At 38.0% G+C, this 26,911-nt stretch overlaps 2 non-coding genes across 2 annotated transcripts; both read right to left on the bottom strand.

Annotated features, from left to right (window-relative positions):
- Nucleotides 1–1,135: 1,135 nt before the first annotated feature.
- Nucleotides 1,136–1,207, bottom strand: Trnac-gca (transfer RNA cysteine (anticodon GCA)). The gene has a single exon. It is a non-coding gene; the product is annotated as a tRNA-Cys (tRNA).
- Nucleotides 1,208–2,250: 1,043 nt separating this feature from the next.
- On the bottom strand, nt 2,251–2,322 carry Trnac-gca (transfer RNA cysteine (anticodon GCA)). The gene has a single exon. It is a non-coding gene; the product is annotated as a tRNA-Cys (tRNA).
- Nucleotides 2,323–26,911: the final 24,589 nt, after the last annotated feature.

Raw genomic sequence — 26,911 nt, 5'->3', positions numbered from 1 at the left:
CGGACATTCCTGCAAATAAACAAGGCATGTTTGTAAACCGTCTAAGCTCCGTACCGTTACGGGCAATAAAGTTAATCAATCCGGATATTAGTATAATCCTGTTGATTTTACGTCTCCGCGGACGCGTTAAGGGCTCTCTGATCTTTGATCCCATTCATTGTGTAAATAAACCCTTTCTGCTCACTAATGTATATTTTCCGTTCATTGGAGGTGGGTTGTATTCCTAGCACAGCGTGTAAAAATCGTATAAAAGCCGTAAAAGCGAACCACATTGCCTCGACCACGCACTCAAAGTCGCAAACTTAACCAGCTTTTCCATTCATATATATTTTACTTTCTTACTTGTTTCTTCGCAGGCAATTATCAGCTTAATTGATTTATAGTTTAATATGCTATTTAACTCAGATTTAGTAAAAATAAACTTTCTATTTTAAAGTACCGTTGGACTTGTCTCTAGATATGATGGTTTCGAGACGGAATTATGTCCTCATCTCGCTGAAACAAAAAATAATCTTTCTCTGGTGGAGCCTTCTGTCACTCCGCTGATGTAACGTTTGTCTTGTATTTGTTCATGAAGATTGCGATTTCATGTGCTTGTGATCGGATGTTAGTTATGAATTGTTGCATGCAGCAAATGCTGGGGTATTTTTATAGCTTTTAATCAAAACACTGAATACAAACTATACTTGATAGTTCTAACGCTCAGCGCATGAATGATTGTGTATCTCGACCAAAGGCTAAGAACCGCGTAAAGTAATTACTTTGGCTTTACTGGGTACTTAGGACACTAGGTATGCATATGCACGTGTTGTTTATTTTAGCGAGTGCACCGAGGTATTCTCCCATATACAGCGTGAACTACCTTTACAATAGTGCACCTTTGTTTAATAGGTTTGCATGTGAAAAACGAGAACGTATAGTGTATTGTAGAGGACGTGGCTCGAAATGTATCTGTAGTTTCTGACACATTACTTTATATAGTAAATGGAGTATCATGACGTCAAATTATTTTAATCGTATACAGTTAAAGTACTCATCCCGAAAAAATGCACAACTAGATAAGGCGTGGCATCTCGAAAGTTGTCAAACCTCGCTAAATAAAATTGTATATATTACGGTTAATTAGCAAAAAGATAGGGGACACCCGGGTTCGAACCGGGGACCTCTCGATCTGCAGTCGAATGCTCTACCACTGAGCTATATCCCCATATAATCAACTACTGTATTCAGGTAGTTCTATCTTTCACACAAATATTCAAATATCTTGTCCGTCGCCTTCCTAACAAGGTGTGACAAAACATTATTACTACAGTGGCCATCAGTTAATGCCATCGAATAACGATATACGTAGAGCAAACACCAAAACAAATGTATTTCTGTTTTCATAAAGTAATAACAGATTTTCTTATACAAATAGATTCGCGCGATATTGCGTTTCCGACAACACACAAAGTGATGGACAATTGCTACTTGTACAAGTTTCATATTTTCGTTGGATCAGTTCATGTCTTTGGACATTGTATACAGTATCTTTATCTGTTTTGCGATTATTCTATTTCAATTAAATATCCATTTCAATTGTAAGTGTAGTGTTCAGGTGAACATAATATATAATGATAATATGATGTGATGTAATTCAATATCTTAATTATAACCATATAAATACTATACGATTATTCATCGGTATTGTACTTACGTCTCTTATAACTTAACAACATTTGTGGAGGTTGTTTTAAATAAGAAATTAGCATCCTTTAAAGTCGAAATTATGTCAATTTTATTATTTTAATCATACTGCTATAGAAATACATATATTGTAGATCGTAAACTTGGCGCATTCTGTAGTTAAATGTCCTTTGAGAAGCAATTGTGAATCAGCCTCTATGGACTGCATATGCTAATATGAGACGACACTTTACACACATGCATTAAGCCCAGTTTTCGGAGAACGAGTCTCATATAATATGCTTCTTTATGTAATAACGTAAAACCTGTATTTTATCACTTTCATCTACCGACATCATGTCCAGGTCATAATGGTTTCGACTTACAGACTTAAGTCAGCGTGTTCTCGTACTTTTTATAAAAGTTTGATGTGTCTTTCAACGTTTTTGCATAGTCATCATTTTTACGACTTTTTCTAAATATGAATTATCTGAGGTGGGAACTATTTGAACCTGCAAACAAGGTACGAACGTTCTTATAAAATGAAAATATATAGTGATTTTATAACGTATGAACAGTAAAATAAGGGGACACCCGGGTTCGAACCGGGGACCTCTCGATCTGCAGTCGAATGCTCTACCACTGAGCTATATCCCCATATAGGGGTGAGACCGTTTTCGTACAATATCAAGCAATCCTATTTCCTATCCCTCCAGGTGTCGAAACCCATGGTCCAGTCTCGTATACATACCATATCAAGCAATACTATTTACTATCGGACCAAATGTCACATCCCATGGTCCAATCTGTTGCACATCTCTGATATTTTCCATTCTAGTAGTCGTTGGTTCGTAACAAAACAGCTGACGTGGTTAAGTCGCATTAGCATACTTTTTCAACGCAACGAATTATTCCATTGAGACGCGGTGTGAGAAAATGGGGTTTAATGCATATGCGGGAAGTGTCGCCCCAGATTAGCCCGTGCAAATTCCACTCATCCTAGCAAAATCCAATTTGAGCGGACTGTACAGGCTATTCTGGGACGTCAATTTCCGCATATGCATTAAACCCCCTTTTCTCAGAGCGCTACTCAATTCATTATATCCGTTGTCTTAATCAGCCAGTTGATTATGAACAAAAAGTTATGAAAACAGTTCAAATAATCAGAACAAAAAACTGTCTCACATTTATGACGCATATTGATTAAAAAACTATATAGAATCGCTATTTCTTTGCCAATGGCCTTAAGTTAATCAAAATGTGCGTTTAATAGAGCTCTCAAATAATTGATGCAAACCAACAGGATTTAAAAGTTTTATCCATGACGCCGCGATAGTATATTGGTTTACCGTTAGTATACCTGCCTGTCAGGGAGACGAGGTATCCGCGTCCGAAGCAACTCTATTACAAGAACGTTATGTTTTACTTTATTATTATGTCTGTTAAATATTTCTCATTCTTGACCGCGATTAAAATTCAAAATAATAATGCAAAGCGGTACTAAACATCGTAAAAAAAATAAATATCCCTCAGCGCACTGCTACGCCGCATAGACGTGACGCCGAAGCGACCTACATCGTACTGGCACGTGGACGGGTCGTACTCAAAGATTTCATTATGTACATAGTGTATAATAAGATAGCTTGAACAATTATTATCATCATTCAAGTCATGATGAAATAAAACACGGTTGACTGAGGTCGCCTTCTTTTAAACCTTATCCTGGAGAAAAATGTGGTCGATTTACTATCAGATTTGGTCTCGCAAAAACTCAAGAACTGCCAATAATGAACTGCGTTTCATTGTGTTACAAAAAGAAACAGGACGTATAACGCTTAACAAAATCAGTATTAAATCTGGCGGAATTACAATAAGTCGCTGACATTATGTTAAAGCGGGTATATACGATCTTGTCAAATATTTATTAATTAATATAAAATGTGTAAAAAACTTATTACACATATATTTCAATATAAACTAAAATAAAAGTTAAGAAGAACATGTGTCGAAAAATGCTAAATAAGCCAGATATTTAATTCTGAAATCGAAAAAGGCTGTACAGCCGAATTCGCCAGCATGTATATCATGCATGTACGATGTGAATCTAAATTTAGTTTAACGGTTCATTTGAAATTCCTGCAGCGATATCGATTCATACGACACACGAACACTTACTAAAAAGACGAATGCATCGATTATTGTAGGAAAATAATTACGAATTATCTTCGTCACAATCGGCTCGGGGCGCTAATTTGTATTTGCTGTATTTTATGAAATTCGTCTTAAATGTATCATTTGTCTTGCATATTGTGTGTTATTATAACATATTTGTATCAATATTTTACAATTCAGCACATATACAAATCGTATATACCCGCTTTAAAGAGGCAAACAGCTTAATTGTGACCTAAATGTGATTATTCCCCAGGTACAAGGGTTATGACGTACTCAAATTGGTAAATGCGATCGGAAATTCTATACGAAGCATTTCCGTCAATTGTCCGTTTTTCTGACGTTTCGAACGCATCCGTGAGAGATGTAGCGCAATGGAAATTCTATACGAAGAATTTCCGTAAATTATCTCCTTTCTCACCTTTGGAACACATCCGTGATATATGTAACGGAAGGTGTGTTAATCATTGGCTGAATATGTACAGTAGGGAGGGTAAGGTGGCCCATTTAAATTAAGTATTTAGTCTGAAAGATAAAATGTGTTTTGATGGGCGAAATTCAGACTGCACCTGCTAATCTGGGACGACACTTTAGGCACATGCATTAAGCCCGGGTTTTCATAGAGCACGGCTCCAATACATAATTTTACTCACTTGGTATGAACTAAAATGGAGATATTTAAGAGTACATCTTGTTTTGAAATAAACATTTTACGGTGTAAAACTACTGCACAATAGTGGAATTTAAAATGTCATGCTCGTCATTCCACTTGAATAATAAGACGTTATTCGGGTGTTCGCTGTAGGCGATTGATTTTGCTTTTGGTACAATTTACGCCTGAAATTGCCCTTTTGGCCCTTTTGATGATACTCTTTTAAATGCATTTTCGCACGACGTGGTGATAGTCAGTCCTTATTAAGATGGACGGTGTTCTAATTATGAGATAAGGTATCGTCAGTAAGGTAAAACTAGCCCCAATTAACAGTTGAGCCTTGCTCTGTGAAAAGGGGTTTTATGCATGTGCGTAAAGTGTCGTCCAACATAAGCCTGTGCAGTCCAGTTTTAAGAAAGTCTCTCCATAGCGAAAGTCAAGTTAAACGGAAATTATCGTCCCTTATTAGAATGTGCGTAATGCACAGGCTAGTCTGGGGCTATTCATTACGCATATGCATAAAGCGTGTTTTCACAGAGCTCGGCTGAAATGAAAAGATCTCTACAGTACATGCAAAGATTGTTTGCTCAAAACAGCTGCTGATAATACCTGAACGGATACCATATTTTTCTTGTCACTAGTTAGTTGGGAGCACTGTCAGCGCCTGAAACCTTACCATACAATCTTAATCACGTGTCAGCCTGTCCAGCGTGAGCGTTCACAGGCGCTCTAATTACATGCCAATATTGAAGCTAATTGCTCGTAGTTATTTAGTGTCAAATTGGCCGAATTTTCCTGTAATGTTTCCGAAACATGCTCCGGTAAGTTCCGTATCTAATTTATGACGAAAATAAAAGACGTAATAATTTGAAACTGGAACCATCATCACGTTCTGTCTGACTGTTTGAATGGGTTCCGATTTATAATATACGTGTATTTATCTGGAGAATTATAACTAGACAAATGCATTTATTCTGCCAAATATCTGAATAATTCATCATGATCATAAATGAGTCTCGCTCTGGGAAAATAGTGCTTAATGCCTGTACAGTCCGCACAGGCTAATATGGGACCACTTTTTCCGCCTAAACTGGATTTTCGGTAAGAAGAGACTTTCTTTAAACAAACATACTATAGAGCCAAAAGTGTCGCCCTTGATTTACCTTCGCGGAAGACACTGTATTCACATGCAATTAATACTCGGATAGAAAGGGGGCCATTTATAGCGTTTGCCTTGCAGGTTCTTGTGCCACAGTGTATCCATATGTTTTCAAACTTGTTATTTCAAAACAATATCGTTTGCTGGGGCGCAACTTTAAAGAATAAAATATGAAATACAAATGCTTCTTCGTATAAAGCATTTGATAATCTTATAAATCGGATAATGAACATATCTCTCATAGTATGTCACTTAACCCATTCATGCCTAGCGTCCTGAAAAACGGACATTGCAAACAGCAGAGACCCAGATGAGACGCCGCATAATGCGGCGTCTCATCTTGGTCTGCGCTGTTTGCTTAAAGAAATTTCTGTAAGAAATATTCTAAATATAGAAATAAATATACCAGACACCCCTACTTTTGGAAATAAATTGATCCAATTTACAAGGATGGGAGAGTCCACTGGGCATAAATGGGTTAATTTCGCTATTCTGAGCATGTATTCAAGTCTAATCGTTTGTCATCTGAAAGTAATTTGCACCGAGTAACACACGGATGTGTTCATGCATTAATTATTCGAGCTCGTTCATTAGTTCGCATTCATATTTGAATATCGCCACGCATTCACCATCAGCAACAGAATTCTCCGAATCACACACCAAGCTGTCAACACTGTTTTGGAGATAGAAAGAATCAGATTGCCTACCATCCAGCAGACCCATTTAACCCTTTGCATGCTGGGAAATTTGTCGTCTGCTAAAATGCCGTCTGTTGAATTTCTAAAATTAGCATTTTCTTCAATTTTTTTTACAGAATACTATCAGAATAGCAAACAGTTTGGATCCTGACGAGACGCCACGTTCTGTGGCGTCTCATCTGGATCCAAACTGTTTGCAAATGCCTTTAAAAAAAAGAGTTAATGTATTCTCAGATGGTTTCCTCTCCTATTGTGAACACAAAGGGCACCGTGCACATGTTTCATTTTGAACACAAAGGATACCATGCACGTGTTCTGGGGAGGGATCCAGCGCAGAGAGATAATTAAACAAAGGGTCGATGACGGGAGTTCGTTATAAATCTGTCTGGAACCTTGAGTGGTAATCTGGAGGTAGACTGGGCCAGTCGTTAAAGTCGAAATTTCATATCGAATCCATCGGACTAGTATTTTTCCAGGTGTTCTCCTATTCTGATGAACATATCCTTTTGACATTGCTCGAGATAATTCAATGATGAAAGAAGACAAAATCATTCGCCGACCTTTACATTTGATTTCACAATATGTTAGTTTTCGTGCAATACATTTTTTAAAATCTGCATGGGTGTGTTTGTGTGATTCAATTCTACCATAGTCATGTAACTATGTATATACGTAGATGCATTGCCTTTAGTGTGTACATTAAAATGAATTTATTTATGCCATTTTTAGATAAATTTGGCTAAATGTATACTGTTTAACCCATTTATGCCTAGCGTTTAGAAAAAAGGCCTTGGCAAACAGCGTAGACCCAGATGAGACGCCGCATGTACAGAAGTGCATTTGTGTAGTAAATAAGACTTAACGCGCAACTTAACTTCTACTTATATTTAGAAAAAATATTGCCTTATATAAATTGGGCCGTGCTCTGTGAAAACGGTGTTTTATGCATGTGCGTAAAGTGTCGTCCCAGATTAACCGGTGTGGTGGCTAATCAGGGGCGAAACTCTCCGCGTGAACTTGATTTTTTGCTTAGAAGAAATGAAAAATACCATAAAAGCGGAAAGTGTCGTCCTTGAATAGCTTGTGTGGACTGCACTTGCATCAAACCCCTTTTCCACAAAGCAAGGCCCAATTTAATTAAATTTATTGTTTACGCCCGGTCATCTTTAGTAAAAACAACATGTCGTCATCACTTTAAGAAATATTTGCAGTATACAAACATTGGGAATTCAGTTCTTATTTTTTTTTTTTATTGTAACATTTTAGAACTGTGTGATTATTCAATCAATAATATTTTAGTACCAAAATAATTTATTGGTTATTGTTTGTTACTTTTTGTGATATATTGGTTGCCAAGTCAGCATGAAATCCCAAACACAACAATACCAACGCAATTAATTGAAAAATATCTTTACTTCGACAGCTGTTGCAATACACGCATGTACACTATATGAAGCGGCCCCGTTAGATCTTTCACCTGAGATTCTCTGGTAGATCTGCTCACAAACGAGCGCCAGCTGTGCCCCGTTATCCCACATGTACCACAAGTAACATGTGCGTCTCGTGCTGTTCCATATCCCACATGTAATACGTGCGTCTTGTGCTTTACCAGATCGGAAGACAGAGCAGCATAATAGCCGTGTTCACATGAAAATTCTAATTGTTCAAAACGTTCATCAATATTGACGAAAGTCTTTTAAAATTTTCTAACGCGCACATACTTGATAACCTTTGGTAAATTTATCACTGTAAAACAGCACAAGTTTCTCACGAATTCTTCAAAGTTAAGCCTTCATTGCTGCCAAGATATATTCATCAGCCACGCTTTAAGAAAAATTGGTCCAATGCTTGTACGTTAATTATCGTTTTAGATAAGCCGATGCAGTCAACACAGGCTAATCAGATACGACACTGTTTTGGTCTTTATGGAAAGTGTCGTTCCTGATTAGCCTGTGCTTATCTGGGAAGACACTCTACACACATGTATTACGACCACTTTTCACAGAACGTGACTTATTAAAAACAAGTGACAAGCTGCCACACCACAGGACATTGTTTGTTAAGATAAGTTATTTTAGCCTCGTTCTGAGGAAACGGAACGTAATGCATGTGCGTAAAGTGTCGTGCCATATTAGCCTGTGCACTCCGCGCAGGCTAATCAGGGAAGACACTTACGCCTAAAGAAGATTTTCTTTTACAAGAAGTTTCCTTTAAACTTCCATCAAATCGGAAAGTGTCGTCCCTGATTAGCCTGTTCGGACTGCAAATGCTAATCTGGGACCACACTTAACCAGAGCGCGGCTCATTTAACCCTTTCCCATTAAAAGCAAAATGGCTATGTGCAAACAGCATAAACCAGAACAGCCTGCGAGTAATATGCAGTCTGTTCAGGTTTTAATTCTGTTTGCTGCTCATCAGTATCAAATGGTTGGAAATGAAGCCTTTAAAACTTCGTAAAACTACGTCAAAATACGTATGTAAGTGGTCAAAATACGTATCTTAATGGTCAAAATACATATCCAAGTGGTCAAAAGATGTATCTAAGTGGCCAAAATACGTATTTAAGTGGTCAAAATACGTATCAAAGTGGTCAAAATGCGTATCTTATTTGTCAAAGTACATATCTAAGTGGTCAAAATACGTATCTAAGTGATCAAAATACATATGTAATTGGTCACAATACGTATCTTAGTGATCTAAATACATATCTTAGTGGTCAAAACACGTATCTAAGTGATTCAAATACGTATCTTAGTGGTCGGAATACGTATGTTAGTGGTCTAAATGCGTATCTAAGTGGTCAAAATACGTATCTAAGTGGTCAAAATACATATGTAAGTGGTCCAAATACGTATCTTAGTGGTCAAATACATATCCAAGTGGTCATAATACGTATCTAAGTGGTCAAAATACGTATCTAAGTGGGCAAATATGCATCTAAGTGGTCAAAATACATATCTAAGCGGTCAAAAAAATACGTATCTAAGTGGTCAAAATACATATCTAAGCGGTCAAAAAAATACGTATCTAAGTGGTCAAAATACGTATCTTAGTTATCAAAATACGTAAGTGGTAAAGGGTTAAGAAGCCCGTTAGAACCACGTCCATTTTATTTATGTGTGGTTTACGAGTCATGATGATATTGTGTTTTTTCTACAGAATTCTGGTGGTTTTCTTTTGCCGACATCATTTATATAAAATGTGTATTATGTTTATTAATGTGTCGATATTCAGTGTAGGAACATTTCCAAGTCAAAGTGCATTTTTAGATTTGGTCGAAGTACGTCCAGGTATAACATCCTTTAATATACGAAATATGGTATAAGTATGTAGTGCTTAAGAGCATACATTAAAACAATCGTAATTTACCAACAGCCTGATAAGATTTGCTCTGCGTTATGATTTCACATAGGAACAACAATAAGAAGCATATAAAGTCAATAAATGTCAATACATGTGCATTACAAAAATCTTTTTAATTTTAGACAAATCACACAATGTTATTTGAATTTATTATTACTGTTTGAATATTTTTATCTTTTGCTACTGTACAGTTACTGCCTCGGTAAAATGTAATTAAACAGACATTGCAAGCTTTGGTTGCGGAATGAACAATGTTCACTGAAGTCCAACATAGCCGTATCTGAATCTTCACTCAAACGGCAAACGCTTGCCGGAAGAGGTCGATATGCAAATAAATTCCGTGCGCATAAAACCTGCGCATATCTGTGTAATCCTTTTAAAAACAAAATACTGACTTCATGGATGAATATATTTACATCAATTGTTAATTTTATTTTATATTCAATATAGATGAATATATTTACATCAATTGTTAATTTTATTTTATATTCAATATAATTGTCATACAACATAATCATACTAGAATAGCAAATGGTCACCAACCTGGCAAGTACACAAAAGTAATAGTACATGTTTTTATACCTGTCTTAACCTACAACATGAAAATACTTCGTAAGCAAATCCTTTCTAACAGGACGATACAAAACATATATTTCGGTTGAGGTTGAAGACATATAAATATAAAAGTGTTACGGTCAGCAAAACGCGTATCCCCAGTTCCAAGAATATCAGTCGGGGTGAAACGGGTAAAACAGATCGCAGGTCACTGCTTCAGCAGAAAAATATACACAGGAACATAATATAAAGCTGTGCGCGAATAATATTTTGTTATCTTGTTTACAGGTATAGTTCTTGTAAATATTTACATTTTGGAGATTCATTTGTTGTATGTATTATTTTACTAATTGTGGTAATTTAAAGTTATGAACTGATATGAGTTGCATTTGGATTTTGTTGTAATAATTAATAATATAATATTGTCAACTCGACAAGATTATTCGGTATGTAAACAATTACGTAGAATTAATATTTACTGGGCCGCAAACCTATATAATATAACAGGTATGACAATATATGCTTATTATTGTTAGTTACTTATGTTTCTGAAAATTACTGTAGAACAATTTTATGCCAAATTTTATGACATACTATTATGAACTGTGCAGGAAAATTCACATGTATATTATTTTAATATATCATAATATTTTGTTATCTTGTTTACAGAAATAAACTTCGGGCTGCCCTATCTAGATCGTTGGTTTTGAATTAATACCGACAATCAACAGGCAAGGAATATATTTAATTATTACCGCTAAACGCAGAAATAGAATTAACATTTCATTAATAAAAAAGAATACCATTTAGCACAGGAAATGAATATCAAAATATCATAAACATCCAGAAGATATCGAGTAAGAATTAAAAGTTAATCTGTAATAATAAATACCGGTTAATAACTTGGTGGAAAACACGCTTTTTGGATGAATTAGACTTTCTTAAAGATATCAAAGAACGTGTGAAAAATGATTTTATACAAAGAAATATCTATAATGAAGAGTTACAATGTCTTACATTTAACTTCTAACTAGGACAACCTTCCAACGCCAGCTAACCCGTTCACATCATGCGACAGCCCAGCCGGATAAACAACCAACATAAAAAAGCAGACGCTCCCGAAGAACCAGTATCATCCACGCTGACGCCATCGGTTCCGGAAAAACAGCTCCGGCCCGTAACTCCCACCGTTCCCACAGCAACCGGCATCCGAACTAAGCCATCAATCGCAGACAAGACGATCGCTTAAGTGATGATACTTTTCATGACAATAACGAAAGTGTGCACATAACAAATACTTGTGAACTAAGGTATCCAGTTCTCAGATCCAAAAACAATACACTTTGTAAACAACCATTGGACACATACGTTTGAATTAAAGATACCGGAATATAACTTCGACACAGAGTGACGATCATTTTACATCTTAGTTAATAGATCTCTGTAATCGTGTATACTGATATCGAACTACAACTTGGTTTTCTCATTCATTTTTCCATTTATTTTAAAAAGTAATTCAAATTCGCCAACTATACCCCATTTAAAAATTCCAATATCATTACAAAAAGAAAATAACAGGGACCTGTATGAAAATATACATACTTCCTCAAAATTTACATGCATGCAATTTTCAGACGTCATTTCAATCAACTTATTGTTAATTACTTTGATATTAAGGTACTAAGGGAACAATGCTTACTCATTTTATACAAATTATTTTTGTCACAGCTGTTTTGAATTGTTGTCCACTAAATGGGGTCGCTTCGATTATAACGAGTGTTGTGGGCTATGGTGTCTTAGTAAGTGATGAGATTCTAACACTTACATGGGCCTTACCAGAATTTGTAAGTTTTACAACACTGAAAGCCTTAAAACAACATCCGTTATAAATCGACCATCAACACACTGTATGATAACATCCACAGAACATTGGGATGTTGATTTAATCAACCACTTCTTGCTTAGTTTTTTTTCAGGATGACATCAATCAACATGTTCATGTTCATACAAGCATTCGCTTTTTGGTTACACCATTCATGATTCATTAAACTCGCTTGCCATCGCATGTTTTATATTTGGTAGAAGTTAAAAAATATAACTTTAAATCTACCTTTGGGAGAATATGGGCTAGAGAAAATGAAAATGTTTTGAAAAACATTCGAAAAATATAAAGAATTGCAAAGAAAATATAAAATGGCAATTTTTAAAATCATGTTAAAATCTGGGAAAATTAGAATGGAAACCATAATGTTCCATATAAATAATTTATGTACATGTATTTCACTCAATAATGATAAACAATTTTAAAATTAAAGGGAAAGATGACGATATCCTAAATTACAAATAATGCAGAATCATAATTAACACTAATGGTATTTATTCACGAGTTTCGAACTTAGTTTTTCTACGTTTAGGTGAATATACTCATGACTAGTGATAGTTTATGACTATCATGGAATGTTATAACGCAGACATTACCGTGAACTATTTTGACCGTAAATATGATAGTACCCAACATGTATTCTTTCCCAGATGTCATAATTATCTGTTTTAAGAGAGTTTACACCGAAAAATATATTATTACAAAAAGTTGTAAGATAGCTTGTCATATAACATGTGGACTATGTAGCAACCATTAGCAAATATACATTTGTTGTTTTTTGCGATTCAAAAACATATTAAAAATAAAACATAATTTGACAGGTATGACTGGCATAATTGAGTAATGCATGTACGACATTTAAATGACAGTAGTTTTCGTAATTTATATTCATTTCGTCTGAATTGTTAAGAATCTTATAGTTTTGATGTTTGAATGGTGCATTTTGAGGTTGTAATGTATATATGACGTGTGTTCTTAAACATGAATAATTTGTCAGTGTGTACAGTATCTATATAGTTTTGGTTTGCTTTTATTGTCATAATTCCACAGTTATATAGATAGTACCTCAGATGTATGTTTATAATTTTTGAAAGATATATTCGTGTTTTGCGTTGTTTACCTTTCGTGTGATATAACTTCCTTACAAATAAAATATATACTTAAACAAATAAATTTATAGTTAATAAAGACCCTTTTGGAAAGTTCAAGCAATTTAAAATTAAGGCAGGATTATCATAGAAGAAAAGGAGTTCTAATTTAATGGAGGGATGTAATCCCTTTAAAAACATAATACTGACCTCATGGATTAATATTATGTACATTAATTTTAAATTGATTTTAAAATAATTTGAAATTTATTGAATGAGACGACCATTGCTTTCCCTCGAGTATGCCTTTTCCGCTAAGGGGCGCTGTAGAAGCATGAGGATATGGTTGAACAGCGTTCTGTTTTTGTCATTCAGCCTTGGAAATTCGCATGTTGTACATGTTAGTTTTATAGTAATTTGTGAATGTTTCATGTTATGGAAAATATATATTTAATCGAATAGTTGATAGATGTATCGAACTAAATTGACGTAGAATGATACAGTATGATGACTTAGGAAATATTGTATGTGTCTTGTTCTGAGAAAATTGGGCTTAATTCATGTGCGTAAAGTGTCGTCCCAGATTAGCCTGTGCAGTCCGCACAGGCTAATCAGGGACGACACTTTCCGCCTTAACTTGATTTTCGGTAAGGAGGGACTTCCTTGAAACTAAAAAAAGCGGAAAGTGTCGTCCCTGATTAGCCTGTGCGGACTGCACAGGCTAATCTGGGACGACACTTTACGCACATGAATAAAGCCCAGTTTTCTCAGAACAAGACACGATTGTATTATCATACGCCTTACTATGTGATTTTGATGTTTTCTTAGAACTGTTATGAAGTAACGGGTCTCTTAAAAGTCAAATGGCGTGTTCCAGGTCGCAAAACAATGCAGGCCCGCGTCAATTAGTTCCGATGAAGATAATTACCGATACTGAAAGTAAATCGTTACATAAAACACATGTATATTAAATATAAAGTTCTAAGGCATTCGTATTCCGTAGCATTAAACTGTCTGACGCTTGAAACTGGGTGGTTTAGTGTAGAAAATCGCAATGGTGTAGTGTCGAAAATCGCAGTGGTGTAGTGTAGAAAATCGCAGTGGTGTAGTGTAGAAAATCGCAGTGGTGTAGTGTAGAAAATCGCAGTGATGTAGTAGCGATTGGGAGATCATGGGTTCGATCACCGCAGTGGGAGCGTTCTTTAGATTTCCTCCATATACACCAAGTAACGGTTCTAGAACCAGGAAACGGACTCGAGTGCTTAAGAAATAAGCCTTAGGCTTTCTTTGCAATCGAGTTAAAAACATACGTTTAAACTAAACTGGGTATAAGTTTTCCTTAACGAAAATACACAGTCCATGTAGCAGAATAAGCGTGAAGCACACCAACATTTATTATAATGAGAACTTGATATTTCGAAAATGTCGATGAAAGGTGATACTAAATCGGCAAGTCAAATTTTCTTAAACTGTTGCTTTGTTGTTTTAATACATCTAGTCATTTTTAAAGGAGCCGCGTCATGCGAACATGGTTCTTTTGCCATATGCGACCATCGTTACTCCAGACACGCCTTTCTATTCGCTCAGTTTGGTTAGGATCTACCCTGGGCACTATATAGGCACACGAGGTTTAGTTAACGGACAGGGTAGTTCCTTACCTGATTGCGCTAATGCGCAGGCTGTTCTGTAGCTACGCATAAAACCAATTTTTCCATAACGCTCATCCATTGTTATTGTGGATTGTCGCATCGCATGTGTTCTATAATATCTACCAGTTGTAGGTTCTTATTGCAAAATCGGGACCAGAATTCGAACTCATGTGACCTTAGTCTCGATTTTACAGGTAACATTCGTGTCCTTTAATAAGGCTGTCCTGTGGTTCGTACACGCGCGTCTCGCAAAGACGACCGGGTCCAATCCCCGTTCCCGAAAACATATGAGTTTGGTCGGTGGTCACTTTAAAGGACTGGTGGGGTTTCAGTAACAATCAAATAGCTGGAAATTTCAGCTTTACTTTCAATATTCATCACAACTTGTTTGAGTCAAGTTGGTTAGATAGTTGGTCGTGGTGAGGCACACTCTGGGTTAACATATTATGCAGCCTTAGGCGCAAAAGCACCTCATACATTAATAATACACAAACCTTTACTTAGACTACATCTGGATTGCAAAAGTTTTGTCAAGGTCCAGAATTGACATGAAAGAAGAAGACAATTATGACGAACAAATCACTCAGGACCACACGTGAAAAAGTCATTTTGTTGTGGTCGCCGTGACTATTGGCGGTGATGACTGTCCGTTTTATTAAACAATTATTAAACCACAATTAGTACAGGTATAATTTTTTTGTCATATTACCTTTTTTCTGACGCCGCCTAAATAACTACAGTAGGACAACGCAATTGGGACAGTCCCCAAATTCGACCGGAATTTCGTATATCCCTTGCCGTTCCTCGTATTTGACGCTTTCAAAGGCGTTTCACAATGTATATATGTGCGCTAAAAGCTAATTGCTTTGCATGGCAGCCGCGTTCTCGGCGTACCTTTCGGAAAATGTCGCGAGACTGGTGGATATTAAACCATTAAAACTACGCTGAACACAATGCGGCACGCTCCCTAAAACTAAACCATATGTGTTCACGATATCTGCTGGTGCTGTATTCGTTTGGTAACACTCCACAATCATCAAATTTATTACGTTTGTCGTTTCCAGACTGCACGCGCACAAGACTGACATAATGATTCTGTTCGCACGCGCGCTCGTGCATGCTTTCCTAATTAGTTAAATTAGCAATCATCATCATCATCATCATCATCATCATCATCATCATCATCATCATCATCATCATCATCATCATCATCATCATCATCATCATCCCACCACAACCACCATCATCACCATCATCATCATCATCATCATCATCATCATCATCATCATCATCATCATCATCATCATCATCATCATTATCATCATCACCACCACCACCATCATCATCGCCACCAACAACAAAATCAACACCACCATCATCGTCATCAGTATCATAATAATAATAATAATAATCCCCATCACCGCCGCCACCACCACCACCATGGTCATCAAATCAGCATCACCATCATAATCAGCATTCATTGTGTTCATCGTTTTCAATGAAGTTATCATCTTGATCAGAATCGTCATCATCGTCGCCTTCATCGGCATATGTTGTAACATCTGCCATATCCGAATAGTGTATTGGATCACAGCGAATAAGTATAAGCTATGAACGTTTATAATCACTAAAACATACGTAAATAATGTCATACCTACTCTTTTTTATAAATAATAAACAGTTACCTCTGGGGTGAATCTGGTTATTTAAATAATTATTGTTAAAATCGTGTTCTTCAAATAAAAACCCTTTCGACGAAAAATTCTTAAGTACTAAACTACGGGTTAACGTATTTGAAGAGTCACTGGGAGCGCCGTTGACAGTATCCGTTTCCGGTGAACACTTGAAAGCCCCTCTACGAGTTAATTATATTGTAAGATCATCCTTCCGCCGTCCTCACACTTTTGTCTGCTCTTTTGATTGACGACACATGACGCATAAGAGGCTGCAAACGTAGATGGAAGCCTACAAACGTGAAAAGAAATTATAGTCGTCAGAAGAACACTTACAGTTTATTTGAAACTGTAATCGTCCCAGTTTGTGTATGAATGTCAGGCTTCGTAATTTATTTCGGCGCGTAAATGTCTAAATTAATCGTTTGGATTTATTGCGGTTATGGGCCGAACTCTGTGAAAAAGCAGTTAAATGCATGTGCGTAAAGTGTCGTCCTAGATTAGCCTGTGCAGTTCGCATTAAACCATCTTTCCACAGAGCGCGGCTCATATAAAAATCTATGACAACTAATTAAACCCACATTACATAAACAACACTGTCGTGGATTACCTAATTAAGTTCACACAATTTTTGGAGTCCCTCGTAACTAAATTCAACACACATTAAGTAATCTTTAATTCTTTATCCATGGACGTAATAAATATGTGTTTGATTAAACAATAAAATGATACAATTAGACACCATTTGGTAAAGCCCCAAGCCCCCACCCCTACCTTACTTTTAAGTCTTACAAATTAGCACTAAAACTTTTAAATAATATGTGATTTCATGTAAAGATTTAATTTTCATGTTTATATAAGGTGTTATTAATTGTATTCCCCAGTTTGTGTGAGGCTCGGTCAAATACAGCTAAACAGGCAGACAAAAGGTGCGTATTAACGCGAAACACATTATTAAATCTGTTTATGTCTGATAACCAAATGCAAAAGCTCAAAACCACAATAATCATTGAACATTTGAAAATAAATAAATAAATAAAAGTGTTCTCCTCTATCCACAACGACCCATATAATAATCCTGAGTGGTGGCCTTGAAACTCCGCCAAGGACGGTCCCAAGCCCGCGCTGAAAAAGGAGGAGGGTTGGGCGTGGGGCTAGCAACTCCACCCCGTAAAATACTTGCTACGGAAACGACAACAAGGGAACAAGCATCAAACGGCGCCGGGAGTGAAGCAGACCAGACAAATGGACTTATGAATGATGAGGATCAAAGCCGCAAGGACGTCCCCACCCCGATAGCGGAACTTTTGATGCCAAATCGATGGATCAGAGTTGGATGTTAGAACGTGCAAACACTCTACCAAACTGGAAAGCTAGCGCAAGTGGTGAGTGAGCTGAACCGATACAACCTGAACCCTAAAGGAGTAACAGAAGCAAGATGGACTGGCTCTGGCAGGCAGAAGGTGAGTTCCGGAGAAGTCATCATCTGGTCAGGAAGAACTGACCACCGGGAAGGAGTTGCCGTCATCATCAGCAAGAGCAAGGCCAACACCGTGCTACAGTGGAAACCTGTGAACGAGCGCCTGCTGTACGTCAGGATGAACTCTAAGTACGCCAAGCTGTCTGTTGTTGTGGGCTACGCACCAATAGACGATGCGGAAGAAGAGGACAAGGATGCATTCTACGATGCCCTTCAAAGTGTTTTAGGGGACATCCCCCAACACGACGTGCTGATGTTGCTCGGCGACTTCAATGCTAAGGTTTGCTGCGACAACAAAGACAGAGAGAGGACTATGGGACAACATGGAATGGGTGTGATCACCGACAACGGAGAGAGACTAGTCAACTTCTGTCAACAGAACGACTTGGTCATAGGAGGGACCCTGTTCGCGCACAAGGAGATCCACAAACTAACATGGACATCACCAGACGGCAGGACCAAGAACCAGATCGACCACATCATCATCAACGGTCGGTGGAGGCACTCTCTGCAGGACGTGCGTGTGATGCGACATGCAGACATCGGCAGCGACCATAGTCTTCTGGTGGCCAAGGTGACTTTGAAGCTCAGGAAAGCAAAGACGGGAGACATCAAGACCCAACGCTACGATGTCGTCAAGATGAAAGACCCAAAAGTGAAAGAGGAGTTTATGTTAACCCTCAGGAATAGATTTAGTATTTTGGAAGATGAGGCAGCACTGACCATCGAAGGCTTCAACAGAGTAATGAAAGAGACAGGAGAGGAAGTTCTGGGCTTCAGAAAGAGCAAGAAGACAGAATGGATCTCAGAAGAAACGTGGTCTCGTATAGAAGAAAGAAGACAGCTCAAAAAGAAACTGTTGGACACCAAATCCCTAAGACTTAAGGAAAGAATCTCAAAGGAATATAGTGAGAAAGACAAGGTGGTGAAGACATCAGCCAGAAGAGACAATAGGAGGTACACTGAGAGGCTGGCAGAGGAGGCGGAGACAGCAGCCGAGCACAATGACATGAAGACATTGAACCAGAACACCAGGAAGCTGAAGGGCGACTACGGCCAGCACCATGACCTTCATGTGAGAGCTGAAGACGGAACTCATGTCACTGTTGAAGAGGAGAAGCTGAAGAGATGGAAGAAACACTTCGAGTCCATCCTAAACCGCCCAGACCCACCGACCCTAGCCGACATTCCTGAAGCTGAAGAGGACCTTTACATCAACCTTGGCAACATCACTGTAACGGAAGTCAATGAAGCCATCCATAAGCTGAAGAATGGGAAGGCGCCTGGCGACGATGGAGTGTGCCCTAAGATGCTGAAATCAGAAGCCATAGTGACGCCGCAGCTTCTTTGCCAGATTCTTCAAAAGATTTGGGACAGTGAAGAAGCGCCGAGCGAATGGAAGACCGGCACCATCGTCAAACTGCCCAAGAAAGAAGACCTGGGGAAATGTTACAACTGGCGAGGCATCACTTTACTATCTCTCACCAGTAAGATCTTCAGCCGCATCATCCTCCAACGCATCACAACAGCAGTGGACGGTATCCTTCGCCAAGAACAGGCCGGCTTCAGGAAAGGCAAGTCCTGCATCGACCACATCTTCGTCCTTAGGCAGATCCTTTAGCAGACCCATGAATTGAATGGATTCCTCTACGTGGTTTTTGTGGACTTTGAGAAGGCCTTCGACAGCCTACACAGAGACTCCCTCTGGAAGATTCTGCGACATTATGGCATCACTCAGAAACTTGTCAACGTCATCAGGTCCCTGTACGAAAACTTTGAGTGCAGAGTCGTCCACAACAACCAGCTCACTGAACCATTCAAGGTGGAAACTGGGGTAAAGCAAGGATGTATCCTCTCGCCGCTCCTCTTTTCAATGGCAATTGACTGGATCATGCGCCGCACCACAGAGGGAAGGAGGCAAGGAATACAGTGGACGCTGACCTCGCTGCTAGATGACCTGGACTACGCCGTCGATATCGGGCTACTTGCTAGCAGGAAACCAGGACATCCAGCAGAAAGCACAACAGTTGGCACTGTCAGCAAGCACCATAGGTCTCAGGGTCAACATTGGAAAGACTCAGGTCATGAGGAAGAACACCAGAGTGGGCAACCCAATCACCATCAATGACCAGCCTCTGCAAGATGTGGATGAGTTCATTTACCTGGGCAGCAAGGTCACCAAAGATGGAAACTGTGCAAGGGAGATCAAGACGAGAATCAGCATAGCCAACCAAGCCTTCGCAATGCTGAAGCCCATCTGGAGGACCACAAGTCTTAGCATGCACACCAAGCTCCGCATCTTCAAGAGCAACGTGCTGAGCGTCGTTCTATATGGGTCTGAGTGCTGGAAGACAACTGCTACCATCGAGCGCAAACTGGAAGTGTTCCTGAACAAGTGCCTACGACATATCATGAAAGTCTTCCGGCCAAACATGATGACGAACATGGAACTGCTTGGAAGAGCTGGCGCAAACAGCATCGCTGAGACCATCGCTTTGAGGAGATGGAGATGGCTAGGCCACGTCTGCAGAATGCCACCCGACTCACTACCCAGGGTGGCACTGAGATGGACCCCACAGGGGAAAAGAAACCGTGGACGACCTAAAGAGACGTGGCGCCGAACCGTGGAGCGAGAGCTCAAGAACAGAGGCCTCACTCTGCAGACAGCACCCGCAACAGCAGCTGACAGACCAAAGTGGCGCTCCCTTGCCGTTGCCTCAAGCACCAGACGCCGCAGAGAGGATTGAATGAATGAATGAATGAATGAATGAATGGTGGCCTTGAACTATTCGGTGTTAATAATACGTTTCCTCTTTCAATAGTTTCCCCCGCATTGCCACTTTAAATGACTTCCGCTACAGAACTCTTGACACCCTTAATCAGATGAAAGATTCATTACCGGAAGGTTAAATTCTTGTTAAATTTCAATGAGACTGAAAAGAGATTGAATACCGGTAGTGCAGATTTTAATCTATTCTGATGCCATTCTGATGTACCCATCTTATCTGTACATGTATAATCAACACTATCCTAGTAATTCCTATATACTAGCTGCCCTTATCAAAACTCGCAAATACTCAGGTAAACATACTATAATTTACTTGAATCATGTGATTATTGGCCACAGTGGATGTGTACATAAAATTAACAAAGCCTTTACACACGAGACCAAGGACCGCATGATACTTACGAACATGTACTAACCTAACGATGGTTCCAAATATCTTACCGTACATTATACGTTTAGTGTACCAGTGACCACTCGGTACGTTAGCCGACATTTAAAGGGGACTTTACATAGATTTTGGCATTATTTGAAGTTTATCATTTAATGCTTTATATCGATAAATGTAAACATTGGATATAAAATGCTCCAGTAAAAAATCAAGAATAAAATGAAAAAAAGAAACAAAAGCTAACCCCCAGCAGGGCTCGAACCACTGACTCCTGGCGTCCTGGAGTAAAAAGTCTACTACTTAGACCACTCGGCCATCCTTCCAGATACATTGCCAGATGTATTTTATTCTTTATATAAGCAATTCTTGTAGTTTCACACAATATAACAACAACAAAACTCTCCAAACTATTAATTCGTTTCGCGTTGCAACGCTTTATAATTCGGGTTTTTAAATAGTCAAAACATGCACAAAAATTATAGTGGATATTTTAGAGCATGGTAAATGTTCAGTATTACTGTTTCCTCACAATTATCATAAACAAGAGGGCCATGATGGCCCTGTATCGCTCCACTGTTTTTCTTTGCGAAGAAAACGTGCAATGCGCATGGGTTGAAATGTACTCAAGCATTTGACTTTCTCTTTCTATCCCTAGTCCCACTGGGGGTTTAAAGTTGGAAGGGTGAGCATTTTTATATATGGAAAAAGTTACTACAGTGTTAACTAAACAGACTTAAAAGCCCGGGAATTGTTGGACAGGTCCTTTGCTTATAACGTAGGTACATTTATCTCTCCAAAAGATATTGTCGTTCTTTCTATGTCACATATTTTAAGATGCTGAAGATCAAATCTACGCATTTGATTTGAAACAGATTCACAAGATCCATAGTAATCAAAATGCATTAACCCTTTACCAAACGACACATTTTGGACTTTCCCAATTTGAAAGAGGTTGCAGACGTCAATTAAATTAAAATGGAATATGAAGGAAATGATCAGGTAGGGTAGAAATCATTGTGATAAAAGGAGAAATTGCTCATCAACCCACACATCCCTAAGACCAACAGGCCTGAGAATATTATGATAATCTAAAGATTATTTCTTTATATTTATAAATGTATTTAATTAAGTAATATATTTGACTTCTAAGATCAATTCATAACTTATATTAAGAAAATTATAAAATGGTCAGAAATATATATGGATTGTTGAGCAATTGACAATCATATCCACAATTCATGAGTCACGATTCACAAATGGAACAATGAATCATTAGTGATTAAAAAGCAGCATATACGATAGTTAAGAACATTGCACTTCATAAATTTCAACACCTTCTCTTGGATACAAAGTTTGAGTTTACTGTGCAGTATCATATATTGACTTTTCTTGAAATAATTATGTTCATGGAAGTTGTGTTTTTAAAATCAATAACAAATTATAAAAATGGTTTAAACACTACAAAAGACATGAAATTAACATGTCATCCAAAATATTTTCATCCGGATATATTGTCACTTTCGACATATTAAAATCAAACCCGACTTTTTTCAGTTTGTAAGAAAAACATTCATTACACATGTTCTTACTTCAATGCCTTTGTAAGCAGTCACCATCCGACCTAAAATGGCACTAAATGACAGGGTTTTATCTCATGTTTTCAAGATGTTGATGTTGTTGTTGGTCACAGCCAAACGGCCGCAGTAATCTCTACTGGTAAACGTCATATGTTCAGTTTTGTGAGCCCCGGGGCCGGGTCAAATTTGAGCCCAGGGGAATAATTTGAACAAATTTGGTAGAGGACTATTAGATATCACTACATACCAAATTTAGTAGCCCAAGGCTCTATAATTAAGAACAAGAAGATTTTTAAAGTTTGCACACAATAGGCCTTATTTAAGCATATGTTAATTTTTGTGACCCCTGGGGCAAGGTCAAATTTGTTCCCAATGGCATAATTTGAACAAACTAAGTAGAGAACTATTATATGTCACTACCTATCGAATTTGGTAGAAATAGGCCCAATGGTTATGGACAAGAGATTTTTTTTAGTTTGCACAAAATGGGCCCAATATAAGCATATATTCAATTTTGTGACCCCTGGGGAACGGTCAAATTTGATCCGAGGGGCTTAATTTGAACAAACTTGGAAGGGGACTATAAGATGTCATTACATACTAAATTTGGTAGCCCTATGCCATACGGTTATGGACAAGAAGATTTTTAAAGTTTGCACAAAATTGGCCTTATACAAGCAAATTTTCGATTTTTTGACCCCCCAGGGCAGGGTCAAATTTGACCCCAGGGGCATAATTTGAACAAACTTGGTAGAGGACTATTAGATGTCACTACATACCAAATTTGGTAGCCCTAGGCCCAATGGTTATGGACGTAAAGATTTTTAAAGTTTTCACAAAATAGGCCTTATATAAGCAAATTTTCAATTTTTTGACCCCCCGAGGCAGGGTCAAATTTGACCCCAGGGGCATAATTTGAACAAACTTGGTAGAGGACTATAAGATGTCACTACATACCAAATTTGGTAGCCCTTGGCCCAATGGTTATGGACAGTTAGATTTTTAAAGTTTTCACAAAATAGGCCTTATATAAGCAAATGTTCAATTTTTTGACCCCCCGGGGCAGGGTCAAATTTGACCCCAGGGGCATAATTTGAACAAACTTGGTAGGGGCCTATCAGAAGTCACTACATAGCAAATTTGGTAGCCCTTGGCCCAATGGTTATGGACATGAAGATTTTTAAAGTTTGCACAAAATAGGCCTTATATAAGCAAATTTTCAATTTTTTAACCCCCCGGGGCAGGGTCAAATTTGACCCCAGGGGCATAATTTGAACAAACTTGGTAGAAGACTATAAGATGTCACTACATAGCAAATTTGGTAGCCCTAGGCCCAATGGTTATGGACAAGAAGATTTTTAAAGTTTGCACAAAATAGGCCTTATATAAGCAAATTTTCAATTTTTTAACCCCCCGGGGCAGGGTCAAATTTGACCCCAGGGGGATAATTTGAACAAACTTTGTAGAGGACTATAAGATGTGACTACATAGCAAATTTGGTAGCCCTAGGCCCAATGGTTATGGACGAGAAGATTTTTAAAGTTTGCACAAAATAGGCCTTATATAAGCAAATTTTCAATTTTTTAACCCCCCGGGCAGGGTCAAATTTGACCCCAGGGGCATAATTTGAACAAACTTGGTAGAGGACTATAAGATGTCACTACATACTAAATTTGGTAGCCCAACGCCCAATGGTTATGGACAAGAAGATTTTTAAAGTTTGCACAAAATAGGCCTTATATAAGCAAATTTTCAATTTTTTGACCCCCCGGGGCAGGGTCAAATTTGACCCCTGGGGCATAATTTGAACAAACTTGGTAGAAGACTATAAGATGTCACTACATACCAAATTTGGTAGCCCTTGGCCCAATGGTTATGGACAGTTAGATTTTTAAAGTTTTCACAAAATAGGCCTTATATAAGCAAATGTTCAATGTTTTGACCCCCCGGGGCAGGGTCAAATTTGACCCCAGGGGCATAATTTGAACAAACTTGGTAGGGGCCTATCAGAAGTCACTACATAGCAAATTTGGTAGCCCTTGGCCCAATGGTTATGGACATGAAGATTTTTAAAGTTTGCACAAAATAGGCCTTATATAAGCAAATTTTCAATTTTTTAACCCCCCGGGGCAGGGTCAAATTTGACCCCAGGGGCATAATTTGAACAAACTTGGTAGAAGACTATAAGATGTCACTACATAGCAAATTTGGTAGCCCTAGGCCTAATGGTTATGGACAAGAAGATTTTTAAAGTTTGCACAAAATAGGCCTTATATAAGCAAATTTTCAATTTTTTAACCCCCCGGGGCAGGGTCAAATTTGACCCCAGGGGGATAATTTGAACAAACTTTGTAGAGGACTATAAGATGTCACTACATAGCAAATTTGGTAGCCCTAGGCACAATGGTTATGGACGAGAAGATTTTTAAAGTTTGCACAAAATAGGCCTTATATAAGCAAATTTTCAATTTTTAGACCCCCCGGGGCAGGGTCAAATTTGACCCCAGGGGCATAATTTGAGAAAACTTGTTTGAGGACTATAAGATGTCACTACATACTAAATTTGGTAGCCCTAGGCCCAATGGTTATGGACAAGAAGATTTTTAAAGTTTGCACTAAATAGGCCTTATATAAGCAAATTTTCAATTTTTTGACCCCCCGGGGCAGGGTCATATTTGACCCCAGGGGCATAATTTGAACAAATTTGAAAGAGCTTCACCACATGAACATTCCTGAGAAATTTCATCAGAAATGGACCAGTAGTTTAGGAGAAGAAGATGTTTAAAGAAAAAGTTAACGCACGCACGCACGGACGCACACACGACGGACACAGGACCATGACATAAGCCCCGCTGGCCTTTGGCAAGTGGAGCTAATAAAACGAAAATTTGCGAATCTGAATCAACTTTTTTCAATTTTGTCAATTTACCCAAACGTGAAAGGCCCCTTTAAGCAGTACACGTTATGACTTAAACCATAAGGAACCCTTGACCATAGGGTTATCATCCATAGTGAGTAATTATCCATACGGTATTGATACCACGATACATGAACAAGCAGGGCATTAAACAAACAGTAGACCCATGAGCCACATTGTACGTTCACATATTAAACGCGTGGTACAGCCATTGGCATATGACCAGACTGCATTAATTAGCTTCAACTTTTTATCGACACCCACGCTCCAAACACGTGCAAATATGTATAAATTTCCATTAATTTTAATCAATGAACAGACACAACCATAAAATGTTAAGAAATAATGCATCTCTTTGACACTGATTACGTTTTAAACTGGTTAGTAGACTGGCAGAAAACAGAGCAACCAGTCGACACAAGCGATTACTTAGGCAATTAAAACAGAGAATGTTGCCACTCAACTGCCTTATTACCATTGTCTATATTTACCATATTTTCAGGATCATTAAAATTACCCGTGGGAAAAATGATAAAACCAGAGCTTTGTTTTGGTTCACGTTACGTAAAGTGTCGTAGTAAAAGTATTTTCATTGGCGTCGCCCTGGAGGGCGGCGACTAGTATGTAATGCATTTGTTTTCGCTTATGGGAGGAGAAGTTATTTTACGGATCAATGTATATATTTTTGTTTTCAGAATATCTTGCATAGTGGTGATTTTTTTGTGTAAATTAGTGTAAATAAGCACTGCATTTGTGCCTATTACATTTATTACAACATTTATTGCCAATAATGCAGAGCTAATTGTTTTAATTAATAACTGATCCACAACTGATCACAGGGGAAAGATCACAGGGACTGGGCAAAAACGCGAAACTTTCTGGTTTTGTATAAAAACAAATGATGTTTTGTATAAAAACAAAACATAATCAAAATATATTTATTTTGTGTTTTTTTCTAATTTGCTTATTTAGTGGAGAATCAATGTAGTACGATATTTGACGACCTATCGCACAAGCAAGTTTATTGGATGGCGTAGTGGTACGAAAACGTACAAAGCATTAGTTTATTAATAGACATATAATAACGATCGCTATACACAACTTCACCAAATAGCAGTACATAAGTGAATGTCATCCGGAATAGCTCAGTTGGGAGAGCGTTAGACTGAAGTTGTTTACGCAACAGTCATCTAAAGCTCCCCCCC

The sequence above is a fragment of the Dreissena polymorpha genome, chromosome 11 (assembly GCF_020536995.1).
Source record: "Dreissena polymorpha isolate Duluth1 chromosome 11, UMN_Dpol_1.0, whole genome shotgun sequence".
Classification (NCBI taxonomy): Eukaryota; Metazoa; Mollusca; class Bivalvia; order Myida; family Dreissenidae; genus Dreissena; species Dreissena polymorpha.
Note: the sequence above shows the minus strand (reverse complement) of the source record. Positions and strands in the feature narration are given on the sequence as shown.